Source organism: Prunus mume, linkage group LG4, assembly GCF_029339155.1.
Source record: "Prunus mume cultivar Tortuosa linkage group LG4, ASM2933915v1, whole genome shotgun sequence".
Taxonomy (NCBI): domain Eukaryota; kingdom Viridiplantae; phylum Streptophyta; class Magnoliopsida; order Rosales; family Rosaceae; genus Prunus; species Prunus mume.
In genome coordinates, this window is record NC_142701.1 from 14557780 (window position 1) to 14571842 (window position 14063).

Consider the following 14063-nt stretch of genomic DNA (forward strand, 5'->3'; position numbering starts at 1 on the left):
GATTCTTAATCACTATACTTAATAACTTGGTTGATTATCTTGATGCTTGATCACTATCTAGACTTTTAATTCAGTTAATCGGATGCAAATTATAGTAAATACCATACTTAATTTAAGGCTTGCTTCTTGTGATTAGGATTTGTAATTCGTCTAGGGTAAATACCATACTCCAAGGGTTTACATGCTTGTTCGAGGTTTTCATTGATTTTAATGAGTTTCTATGTGTTGATATTTGACCTAAGTACCACAGGTGAATTGCATGTAGGAATATACGAGTTAATATATAGGTAAGTGAATAAGAGGCTAGATCGGATTACTAGTGGTGAATTCATTGTCCTAGTGCTTTTATTAATTCGAATTTCTCATCCTTGTGTTTCGTGACCTCCTACTTGTTTTGTCTTTTAATTTCGTTGGTAATTAAATCATTCTTTCAAAAACTATTTTTGTGTTTATGTGAGTATGCTACGTGTTTAATTGCTTGTTTATATAATTAGAGTAGTTAAACTATTTTGTGAAGTAGATAAGGTTAGACTAATTGATAGTTGAACTTAATCCTCGTGGGAATGACCTCGTATTTGCCATACTATATTATGATTGACCTTGTGCACTTGTGAATATAATTTGTGTTTAGACTAATCCTTATAATCTCCATTTTTCAGGTTGTCTAAAATTCACAACATCTACGTCTATTATTAGTAAGGTTATGTTAAACAAACTCAACTCTGCCCAACTTCCTCAAGATGTAATGAATGCAGTTCACACACTCTCCTTTTTCAATTGCAGTCCACTGTTATCAAGTAAGCAATTAAGGCCAGTTTGACATTGCTGTACTATGAAAGCAGTTTGGCTTTTGGTACAACTTTTTGTTAAAAGTGTTGTTGGTACTGATTCCCGCATAATCAGAAAATAATTGCCACATAATCATTAAACCCAACACCTTTTCGAAACTGATTCCTGCATAATCAGAAAATGAATGTAACTCATTAGCTGTTTTCCCTTATAGCTTTCTCTCACAACAATTTTTAACAATAAGTGATTTTCTCATAGTTTACCAAATGGGCTGAGCTTCCCATTTTTTTTATAAAATCACTTATCACCCCAAAATAAGCAATGCCAAACGGGCACTTAGTATGTCCATAAAATTTTAGGAATTTATAGTATATGCCTACCATAAATGGAATTATATGAAAAAACTTTCCTAAAATTCAGCGTTTCTTTATATATATATACATATTTCTGTAGTAAAACCAAAAAATGGAAAAGAAGAATGACAATACATATTACTTATTCTTATATATATACACACACACACATACACTAACTATTTGTTAACTCTTTTTCTATTGCAAGAATGATGGGAGTTTTTATGAGGAATGCCATGTTGCACTATGCAGCATATAGGAATATCTTCCCATTGTGGGCTCCGGAGAATACCGTACACTGGTTCAGTTGCCTACCAAAAGGACTTGAGACTCGAACCAAAAGCAAAGGAGTTCATGGACTTGCCAATACAACCAGAACCAATAAAAGCTTGTTCTAGTTGGGCCATATTTTTTCTTTTGTTCTTTTATGTTTGTAGAGTTTGATGTACTTGCAAACCTTCAAGAGTGTCAATGGCTTGTTCTGATATCACCTTGTCTCCCACTCCTTGGTAAGATCCCTGTTTTTACCTTTAACCTAGCCACTAGAAAGTTTATGACTCTTCATGGTTGTTGCTTCATTTGTCCTTAAATAACCAATGTTCATTATGCTAAAATATGAATATGGTTTGAATACTTTGGGTTAGATTTTATTCTTATTCATAAGGAGGTATATATAGGAGTTTACGTGAGTGCTTTATAAGGAAACAAATATAGTAATCAATTAGGATAGTATCTGCTAATTATACAATGATTTGTCAACTATATAGAATAGGAAAGTAAATCCCTTAATTAATCAAGGAAAAAAATCTCCTTGATTAATTAGGAGACTCACGTCAACACTTCTCCAAAAGTTGGTGCATATATGTCACCAATGCTCAATTTGGTAAGTGAGTCATGAAATACTCTGCCACAAACAGCTTTTGTTAAGAAATATGCAAGTTGATCTTCTAATTTTATGAATGGTAGGCGGATGATCTTCTTCTCAATTTTTTCTTTGATAAAATGTCTATCCACCTCAACATATTTGGTTTGATCATGTTGAACTGGATTATGGGCAATATCAATAGCTGACTTGTTGTCATAATGTAACTCCATTGGCTTTTCTGGCTTGAAGCCCAATTCTGTCAATAGTCTTTTAATTTACAGTAATTCAAAAACTTCATGAGCCATTCCTCGATATTCTGCTTCTGCACTAGACCGAGAAACCACATTTTATTTTTTACTTTGCCAAGTGACTAGGTTACCTCCCACGAAAGTAAAGTAACCTAAAGTGGAGCATCTATCAGTAATGGAGCTAGCCCAATCAACATATGTATATCCAACAACTTCAAGATCTCCATTTTTTGAGAACATCAATCCTTTCCCAAGAGTTGACTTTAAGTATCTAAAGATCCAATCAACAACATTCCCATGAGAAACACTAGGTGAATGCATAAACTGACTAACAACACTCACAATATATACAATATCTGGTCTTGTGTGCGCTAGGTATATCAACATTCCAACAAGGCGTTGGTACTGTTCGTTATTGGTTGGTTCTTAGTCCATGTCTTCACACAACTTGTGATTCATCTCAATGAGTGTGTCAGCAAGCTTACATCTAAGCATTCCTGTTTCACTGAGTAGATCTATTACATATTTCCTTTGAGACAAAAATATACCAGTTTTTGACCTTGCTACTTCGATTCAGAGAAAGTACTTCAGATCACCTAAATCCTTCATCTCAAATTCCCGGGACAAATACTTTTGCAACTTTAGTTGCTCTCCTGTGTCGTTTCCAGTTACGACTATGTCATCTACACAAACAATCACTGCAGTAAGTTTTCCTTCATCACGTTTCAAGAATAAGGTGTGATCTGAATTACTTTGTGTATATCCAAAATTCTTCATAGATTTAATAAATTTGCCAAACCATGCATTGGGAGATTGTTTTAACCCATATAATGACTTTCTGAGCTTGCAAACTTGATTCTTCTTGTCAGGAGTTGAATTACATCCTTGGGGTAAGTCCATATATACTTCTTCTCCCAAGTCTCCATGTAAGAATGCATTTTTGACATCAAACTGATGTAGTGGCCAATCGAGATTTGTTGCTAGAGACATTAAGACTCTAATAGTGTTAATCTTGGCTACTAGGGCAAAGGTCTCCTGGTAGTCTATCTCATATCTCTGTATGTACCTCTTCGCCACCAATCTAGCTTTACATCTTTCAATGTATCCATCTGCTTTGAGTTTCACAGTATAAATCCACCTGCATCCTATTGTCTTCTTTCCATGAGGTAAGGGGACGAGTTTCCATGAAACATTCTTTTGGAGAGCTCGCATTTCTTCATTCATGTCTTCTTTCCATTTTGGGTCTTCTAGTGCTTCAGTTACACTGTTGGGATATATACATCAGCCAACTGCTTCACATAGTGCACACGTGACTCTGATAATCTGCTGAGAGATATATAATTATTAATGGGGTATTTCCCTTTGGCTTTAAGATTTGCTTCATATTGTACTCGAGGTTTGCCATGGTTATTCCTTTCTAGAAGCTGATATGTAGGCTCTGTGCCTTCTGAAATCAAATCATCATGGGATATTTCATTAGTGTTTCAGGGAAAGATGTTACCAATGACTTCTCAGCAGTGATTAGTGTGGTATCGAGTTGAAGCGAGCAAATCTGATCAAACGATTCAATTTCCTCCTCCCGATTTTGATAGCCCGAGACAACAGATCGCTTTCCTCTAGCGACCGATTCGTGTGTAGGCGACGGTTTTGAAGTAGGTTCTCCGGATTTGAAGAATTAAGGGGGCGACGTTACTTTCCACTGGCGACCAGTCATTTTGATGCAGAGTGATGTCATGGGGAAAAAAATTGAGAATTGGAGCAGTGGTGACTCTTTATTCTCCTCCTAGGCTATTGAAAAATATAAGTCATGTTCTCGAAACACAACATCTATGAAGGTAAAGACCTTATGACTAGGAGGATGATAACACCGGTATCCTTTCTGATGAGGTGCATAGCCAATGAAAATACACTTTTCTGCTCGAGGAGCCAATTTGCTTCGTTGGTGGTCATGTAAGTGGACAAATACAACACAGCCAAAAATCCGGGGTTCCAGGTTTGGGGTGGGACGTGTTTGGATATGGTGGTGAAGTGTTTGAAGTGGTGTTTGGAAATTTAGGATACTAGAGGGAATCCGATTGATAAGGTATGTTGTAGAGATGACGGCTTCGCCCTAAAAGGATCGTGGCATATTGGCACCAAAGAGAGAGGCACAAACTACTTCCAATAAGTGTCAGTTCTTTCTTTAAGCCACCCCATTCTATTAGGGAGTGTAAGGGCATGAGCGTTGATGTATGATGTCATGATCTTGTAAGAACTAGTTAATATCATGGTTGAGAAATTCTCCGCCATTGTCAAAACAAAGAACCTGAATTCTGGCATGAAATTGAGTCTCCACCACTTGATAAAACTGTTGAAATTTGGAACTAACTTCCCCTTTAGTTTTGAGAAGGGAAACCCAAGTCATGCGTGTGCAATCATTTATAAACGTGACAAAATGCAACGTTATTTGAATTTGGCAGCCATTAAATATGCTTGCTTGCTGGGATGAAGATCCAAATGGAGAATCTTACAAGAAGCATCTTGCAAGGATTGCAGATTCCATATGGGTTGCAGAAGATGGAATGAAAATGCAGGTTAGCTGTTTGCATATTTCAGGTTTTAATTTCAGCTTCTTGGTTGGAAGTGCTATTTGGGCAACAAAAGTTTTGTTTTTTGATTCATTGTACTCATATGCAGAGTTTTGGTAGCCAGATGTGGGATGTTAGTTTCGCCATTCAAGCTTTGCTTGCTGCAAATCTGAATGATGAACTTGGATCTGTACTTAAGAAAGGACATGACTACCTTAAGAAATCTCGTGTTTCAGACTTACAAGTTCTATAAAAGCCCTTTCCCTTCTTCCTTTCACTTTGACCATCAAGCATTTTTCTTTCTCCCATTGCATTTTAAGTTGGCTAAAATATGCATCGGATTGTAATATTCTAGGTTAGGGATAATCCTTCCGTGACTTTTTAGCCCATTTTCGCCACATTTCTAAAGGAGCATGGACTTTCTCTAATCAAGACCATGGATGGCAAGTTTCGATTGTACAGCAGAAAGTTTGAAGTGATTATTGTTATCAAGCTCGAGGGTTGAGCTAGAGCCATTACAATTGTATATGTTTCTCAAGCACACATGTTATGTTGCACAGTGTTGCTTGTTGTTGTCGATGCTGGCACCACAACTCGTCGGTGAACAACTAGAACCTGAGCGTTTATATGATGCTGTCAATGTCATACTTTCTCTGCAGGTGAGGATTAGATTGAATAAAAAGTAGTATATTTCTAAATGGGGAAATTTATAACTACTGAAGATAGTTATTTTTATTCTCTTTACTGTCCCTTTATTTTTTTATAATGGTATTAATGAGCTCCATTCTATGATTTGAACCAGAGTCCAAATGGTGGTGTATCAGCCTGGGACCCAACAAGAGCTCCAAAATGGGTGGAGGTAAGTAAGAAAAATCCCTTTAAGTGATCAAAGAATTTTAATATCTCCATTGTTTCAGTGTGTATCATTTTCTCCTTCAGTGGCTCAACCCTGTAGAATTTCTCGAGAATCTCACGATCGAATATGAGTAAAACTTTTTATCCAACATTTTCCATTCTATAATTCCTTAAGTTCTAGACTACATTCCTTGAAGACTAACATAAGAGTCATGCAGGCATGTCGAGTGCACCTCATCTTCAATCCAGGCATTAGCTTTGTTTAGGAAGTTATACCACAGTAAAGAAATGACAGAATTTCATCACAACTGCTGCAGGGTTCATTGAAGACTACAAAATCCTGATGGATCATGGTATGCTTGCCTTAGATCAGATTATGTTCAGCATACTCATGTTCTTACTTGTGTTAGAGAAATAAACTAAAGAGGCAATAATTATCACAGGTATGGAAACTGGGGAATCTGCTTCATTTATGGAACATGGTTTGCAATCAGAGGGTTAGAGGCTGCTGGCAAGACTTACAATAATTGTGAGGCTATACGCAGAGGTGTTGAATTTTTACTCAAAACACAGAGAGATGATGGTGGATGGGGAGAGAGCTACATTTCTTGTAAACAAGGTTCACTTTCTCTTTATTTTTCTTTTCTTTCCCCCTTTACATGAAATATGTTGAGGCTTTGTTGGTCTATTCTCAAAATACTCATAGCACACTAGCACATGCAGCTCAATTTATACCGTGCACCTAGTTGTTCTGAGATTCCTTAGTAAATTTATTCTCTCTTCAGAGTAAACTAAAATTAATCTCTTCAATTGGTTACACAAATCTATACACCTCTTGAAGGAGACCGATCCAATTTGGTGCAGACTGCAAGGGGATTAATGGGTTTTGTTAGTATGAAATTTGTATTGTCATTTCCTAGACTCAAGCATCGGTTGAAAATTAGTGTGTGAAGAATTGTTACTGGACGTTTTGGCACAACTCGATCAACCTCATACTTCCGAGGCATGACTTGACCGATATGAGAAACTGATTTCAGGTAAATCATGACATAATAATGCCTTCATTATAGGATTCCTAATTGGAGTTATTTTCACTGAAAAGTATTTTTATCTTAATCTTATCTTTAATAGGATTAGATTTTATCTCTTGAGATTACTTTCCTAGTTGGACTCTATTTTGATTTAAGTTTTATCTTTTCCCATTATGACTTGCACGTTGCTCGTCTCCTACTTGATTGGTCTAATTATTTTGTTTTAGGCGATATTGTTTCTCCCACAAAGATTGGTTGTTTGGCATCGTCATTTAGAGTCCATACTAGTTCGAAGTTAATATTCATGATTGATACTTTTGTAGTCTCATGTTTGGCGTCCTTCCAGAAAGTTGATAGTGAATCAAAGTGATTATTCATAATGGCATAGTAGTGTGTCTTTTGGTTTTGACGTGATTGACTTGAGTCCATATGGGATCAAGTTTGAGAATCACATTTGAATAGAATTGTTGGCCTATTTGGTTTCTCTCTTACTAGAGAGAACATGCTTTGAATAAAACGTGTCTTTATTTTCACATAGTAAGCTTTCGACATATTTGGTTTTGCACAGATTGAATTTTTAAGAGAAAGCTCTTGCGTATATTTTTGAGATAAGTCATCAAGTATTCCTTGTTTACTTGGTGATTTATCATACACTTTCATCATTCATATTGCATTCACATGCATGTCAGTGACTCATACGGTTGAGGGCACCAAGACCGTGGTGGCGTTTTTCCTCCGGCGAGCTTGAAGCAATCGTGACCAGTATTGCGTTCAACATATGGAGTGTCGAAGATCATCTCGTGATAGAAGTTGAGTTACGAAGAAGTTGGTAAACATTATCTAGAATGTGTCTAAGATAAGTGTGTGAGTACTTCTTGTAATCATCGTTCTATAGTGAATTTGTGTTGGATTGAGGAGTCCCGTGGATTTTCCTTAGAGGTGGGGTTTTACCATGTAAAATAATTCTTAGCGCGTTCTTTTATTTTATGCCCAGCATGTTTTAAGATTGATAAGCCATATTAATCATGCTACTGAAGTTTAGTTTTTGTTTATTAATTATAATATTAAATTGGCATATTCACCTTCTTCTAGGCATTTTTAGTCATCCTATAGGTATTTTCAGGTTTAATTCATGGAGGACAGGTTAGTACATGAATATTTACACCTAGCTTTGTGCCAGCCACTTCCTCATCAGTTCTTTTACTTTTGCATATTTCTCTCCCAATTTCTAAGTTTTCATGTTTATATTTTTTATTTATGCAATAGGCGGAGAGAGATCCTACTCCTATTCACCAAGCTGCAAAGACGTTGATCAATTCTCAGTTGGAAAATGGCGATTTCCCCCAGCAGGTGCCATTATCTTAAACACCATTTATTCTGCAGCATGAGAAAATCTTAAGTGTTACTCGGTTGTATACAACCATGCATCTATTTCTCTTATCATATACATCCGGTGATGAGGAAGTATTTTCTCCTGCACCAAGGAAAAAATAAAACGGATATTGTTTAATTGCTACTAGCTACAGGTTGCTCATCTTTTGTTTATTTTATTTTTCTCATAACAGGAAGTGATCGGAGTTTTCATGAGGAATGCCATGCAACACTACTCAGCATACAGGAATACTATCCCAATTTGGGCTCTTGTAGAATACTGCAATATGGTTTCAACGCCTCTCTATGTGTAGTCGTGTAGATTAATCTAGTATTACGTATATACAAAGAGTGTTGTCTGCTTAACGCCATTAAGTAAAGGAAGAAAACAGTTTAAAAGCTAATTAATGAGTTATTTATGCAGCCTATAAAAATACAAGGGGGTGACTATTCTCTTTATATTTGGTTTTGGATATCAGCTTTACTTTTAAGCATGTATTTTAAATATACTTTGTCAGAGTTGATGACAAATTAAGGCTTTTCCCTATCCATTCTAACCCTTCTGCTCTCTTCTGCTTTTCTTCTTTACTATTCTTGATATTTGTTCTCTATTTGTAATTGATTGATTGTGAATTACAGTGATTTGATGTGGCACAATGGTTTCTACCATTGTATTAGTATTAGAGCTGTAACACAGCATCCGAGATCCTGTTTCGCGTGTGACTCTGAGCTAAGTTTTTTTGACTATGATGAGCAAAGTTTTTCTCCTTTTTGTTTACTTTTTGCTTCTTCGAGCTCATCATGGCTTTCTCTCATAGTTGATATCTGACATCGATTATTTTTACAGCACAACAATGTCAAACTAGCCCTAATTGCTTACTTGGTAACAATGGACTGCAATTGAAAAAGGAAAGCATGTGAATTGCATTCATTACATCTTGATGAAAATCGACTTATATCTAAGAAGCCCTAATCTAATCTTTCTTTTTAGCTAGAATTAGGTAGATAGATCTTGAGGAAGTTGGGCAAAGTTGAGTTTGTTTAACATAACCTTACTAATAATAAAGGAGTGCTGCTACTTCCACCCCCTTGTCCTATTTTCCCACCCACCATGTAAATTTGAAAAAAAAAACAGTCCTATTTTTCCACCCATCTTTGTTCCTAAAATACCATTGTATTATTAATTCAACCAACCCAAACAAACCCAGCAACCTCTTCTTATTCTTCTTCAATCACAATTCTAAATAAATCCCAAAAGACACCCTTTAGTCCCAAGTCCCTACATCATCCCCTTGCTTTCATTGAAAGCATGCTAGCCTTCAACCCCCTGCCAATCCAAAACCCAATAACCCTTTTGAGCTATTCAACCTAATCATACCAAATAACAAACGAAAGAAAAATAAAGAATCAATTCATTCATAGGGGTGGCTGTCAAGAGGAGGGATGAGAGAAATATGGATAAAAAAGGTGGGGGAGGGTGGATGGGCGCATGGGGAAGATAAGACAGATAGTACTAGTAGGGTGAAGAGAGAGAGAGAGAGAGAGAGAGAGAGAGAGAGAGAGAGAGAGAGAGAGGAGGTGGGGTTCGGATGTGTGGTTGGGTGGTGGGGCGATCGGGGATTCTATACCAATGTTTCCACCAAGTTAGGTCTTTAGATAGAGAGAAATAGAGAGGAAAGGAGGATTTGTCAGCAACGGGGGAGGGGTGCCAAGTAGATGGGATGGTGACAAGTTGGGTGGGTGGGTGAGGGAGATTTGGTGTTGTTGGGTTTTTATTTTTATTTTTTTAAATAATTAGTTTTTGTTTTTTTTTAATTATTGAACATGTGTCTAAAAATTAGATAGTCCTTAAAAGTCATTTTATAAATGGATAAATTTGTCTACAAAATTTTGAAAATAAGGTGGTTCGGGAAATAGGATAGGTGGATGGAAATAGCAGCACTTATAATAGAGGTAGACTAATAAAAAATTAACTACAGAGGCAAAGTACGTGGCCAGTGTTAAAAATAATCTAATGAAATCGACCGACATCTATTTGAGTGTCAAACTCCAACGGCTTTTCACCGTTGTTGTTTATCTGTAACGACGACGGTTTTTAAAGAAAATCGTCGTTGTTTAGAGATAAAGATTATTAATTATAGGAGAAAAGACGACTATTTTTAATAAAACCGTCGTGTATTGTATGTAAAGAGGACAATTTTTGATGAAAACCGTCGTGGATTGTTTATAAAGACAACGGTTGTTTTATAAAAACCGTCATCTTTATATATAATAGACGACGTTTTTTAATAAAAAGCGTCATCTTTACATATAATAGACGACGGTTTTTATAAAAAGCGTCATCTTTACTTCATAATAGTAGACTACGGTTTTTATAAAAAGCGTCATCTTTACATATAATAGATGACCCTTTTTTTATAAAAAGCGTCATCTTTACATATAATAGACGGTTTTTTATAAAAAAACATCATCTTTACATATAATAGACGACGGTTTTATAAAAGCGTCATCTTTACATATAATAGACGATGGTTTGTATAAAAATCGTCATCTTTACATATAATAGACGGCCGTTTTTATATATATAAAAAGCGTCATCTTCACATATAATAGACAACGGTTTTATAAAAGCGTCATCTTTACATATAATAGACGACCCTTTTTTTATATAAAAATAGTCGTTAATTATCTGTAAAGACCATAATTTATTGTCAAAACCGTCGTCTAATAAGTTTCCAAACTGCTACATTTTAGTTCTTTTTTATTTCCTATGATGCTATACAACGATTTTAACTAGAAAACCAACCATAATGTTTTATTAATGAATATATACACTCAAAAATAGTTTTTTCATAAAACTTGAAGATTCAATAGTTATTACATAGTTAACCAATCTTTATTCTACAACAAACATAATTCCTAACAAGACCTACGTACTCCTAATCCAAGCATTCATCATCCAAACATACAAATGATGTACAACTGAAGTCTCCTCCATCATCCTTGTAAATAAATCAAAATGACAAAGAGAGAGAGAAAAAAGAAGAAGCTAAGATTATAAACATAAAAAATTAGGTGGAAGAGAAATTTTACCATTGGTCCATATTTCCATAGAAAACTTGTAAAATGAGCATAAAAAAGATCATCGAGAACCTGCAAATTTTCAACAACAAAAAACATACGACTCACATAGAAAACCTGCAAAAGAAAAAGTTATAAATCTGCAAGCGTCCTCCTCATCTCTTGATAACAAATCAGAAAATCTAAAAAGAAACTAGAAATATAAAAAAAATATGTAAACAAACCAGAAAAATCAAGAGAGACAAAATCTGAAATTAGGGAGACAAAGAACATACCAAAAACGTAAAGAGACAAATCTAGAATTCACTAGCAAGATATATAAGGGTATTAAGAGATTAGGTGACCTTCAAATCAAACCTTTTAACCAGCTTTGATTCTCAAATACAGAACATCCCTCTACATCTTATGGATCTGCGAAGACCTCAATCTCTCAACTCCTTCATTGATATCGATTCTTTGATGATTTTGTAGAGAGTTTCATGAGGGTGTTTTAGAGAGTGCAGGAGGGTTTCAAGGAGGGAGAGATAAGGTTTTCAGAGACGGGGGAAAATCTGAAAATTTGGAGCGCGAATTCACTTAAGTAGCCTTTTTTTAACGTGTTTTAAAAGACGATGCTTGTTAATGAGAGATAAGGTTTTCAAAGACGAGTGAAAATTTGAAAATTTGTCAAGCGCGAATTCACTTAAGCGCCCATTTTTTAGCGTGTTTAAAAGACGATGCTTTTTTTTATAAAAAAAATTGTCATCTTTACACATAATAGACGACAGTTTTTATAAAAAGCGTCATCTTTTCATATAATAGACGACGGTTGTTTTATATAAAAACGTCATCTTTACATATAATAGATGATGGTTTTATAAAAACGTCATCTTTACATATAATAGACGACGGTTTGTATAAAATCGTCATCTTTACATATAATAGACGACGATTTTATAAAAAGCGTCATCTTTACATAATAGACGAAGGTTTTTTTATAAAAAGCGTCATCTTTATTTCATAATAGACGACCTTTTTTAAACAAACCATCATCTTTACATATAATAGACGACACTAGTGGATACCATAAAATCTTATGTTATATTTAACGAAAGTATAAATAAACTCTTAATTGTTAGTGAATATATTGTTTTGATAGCATACGCATTTTAAGAAACTAGTTTGAACGATCCAACCGTCAAACTTGTTTTTTTTATACTTCGAGATCATATACGCCAAAAATCGGAAAAAATAAACATTCAGAGATCAAGTAACAGGACAAAAAATTTCGACGGTTACAAATGAAAAATCATGATTTAACGGTTATTTTAACTTCGATTTTGATGATTTTTTACCGCTACACTCCTTGACCCTATATGAATACAATGACTGAATTTGATCTTCAATTTAAAATATTTACACTAGTGGATACCACAAAATCTTATGTTATATTTAACGAAAGTATAAATAAACTCTTAATTGTTAGTGAATATTTTTTTTTGATGGCATACGCATTTAAGAAACTAGTTTCAACTATCCAACCATCAAACTTGTTTGTTTATACTTCGAGATCATATACGCCAAAAATCGGAAAAAATAAACATTCAGAGATCAAGTAACGGGACAAAAAATTTCGACTGTTATAAATGAAAAATCATGATTTAACTGTTAGTTTAACTCCGATTTTGATGATTTTTTACCTCTACACTAGTCTAATATTTGCTAAAAACGTACTTCAATTTTCTCTCATTTCTCTTCACAAATCTCAAAAACTATATTTATGAAAATTGACTATTTAAAAACGGCTAGTGATATTGATATGGAATTGATAGCATTTTTTGGTTAGGATCAATGCAATTTTATTGCATGAAATTGAACTAAAATAATAAAATCTCATTTGCAATAGTGTGATTTAGTTCATTGCAATAGATGCAATTGTACTAGAGGGGGCTATGTGATGAACCCTCTGTTGAATTGCAATAGACTAACTACGGGTGGGCATTCAAACCGGAAAATTGAAAAACCAAGCTGAATTGGAGCTGAAAAAATCGAGTTCACCAAAAATAAATTGGATGGGTTTGGTCCGATTCCAATTCCGATTCTTGTAACGGAAAAACCAGACCAGCCCGAATCGAACCGGTTGTGTATTATTTTATTTTTTGTACAAAATTATTTAAATCCAATGTTACATTTTTAATCTCATAACTAATATTTCCCTAAGCCCAACTTCTAAACATCTCTTTTTTCTAGGCCCAATGTCTCTCTTTGTATGAAATTGGATCATTTGTTCATTTTCATGCTCAAAAAATAAAATTTTAGTAAGAATTTGTATAAAAATAATAATAATAATAATTCGATTAAAAATGGGAAAAATCGAAAACTGAATCGAAATTGGTTCAAACCAGATGGCCAATTTCAAAAAAAAAAAAGAAATCATCAAATCAGAATCAACTGTTCCAAACTAGATTGCGTCCACCCCTAAGACAAACCATGAAACCAACATACCCAAAAAAAATAAAAAAAATACAGCCATTAATACATTATGTCGTTAATGCATAATGTCATAATACATCAATTAATGCATTTGTAGCGTGGGTACTTCTTTTCTCCGATCAAGTGTAGCATGCATACTTGAACATGTAAGAAGATTTCAATGGTACAATTTTATTGTTATTGAATTGATCCATTTTATTTTATTTGAGTATGTAAAAGAACATGTAAGAAGATATAACTATTGAAATGTATCATTGCAAGTAAAATTACAATTCAATGTAATAGATGCCAAAGTAGTTCAATTGATTGAATTATTGAACAACCATTGTGGATGCTCTTAATATTATTAGGGATGAGTAATATGTCAGAAACAAAAATGTATCGACTACAAACTGTTGTGAAAAATAATAATTTCCCTCTTTCCGTAAAGC

General features: G+C 34.6%; 1 pseudogene; it reads left to right on the top strand.

Annotated features, from left to right (window-relative positions):
- Positions 1-4723: 4723 nt before the first annotated feature.
- On the top strand, positions 4724-8393 carry LOC103327524 (lupeol synthase-like; annotated as a pseudogene).
- Positions 8394-14063: the final 5670 nt, after the last annotated feature.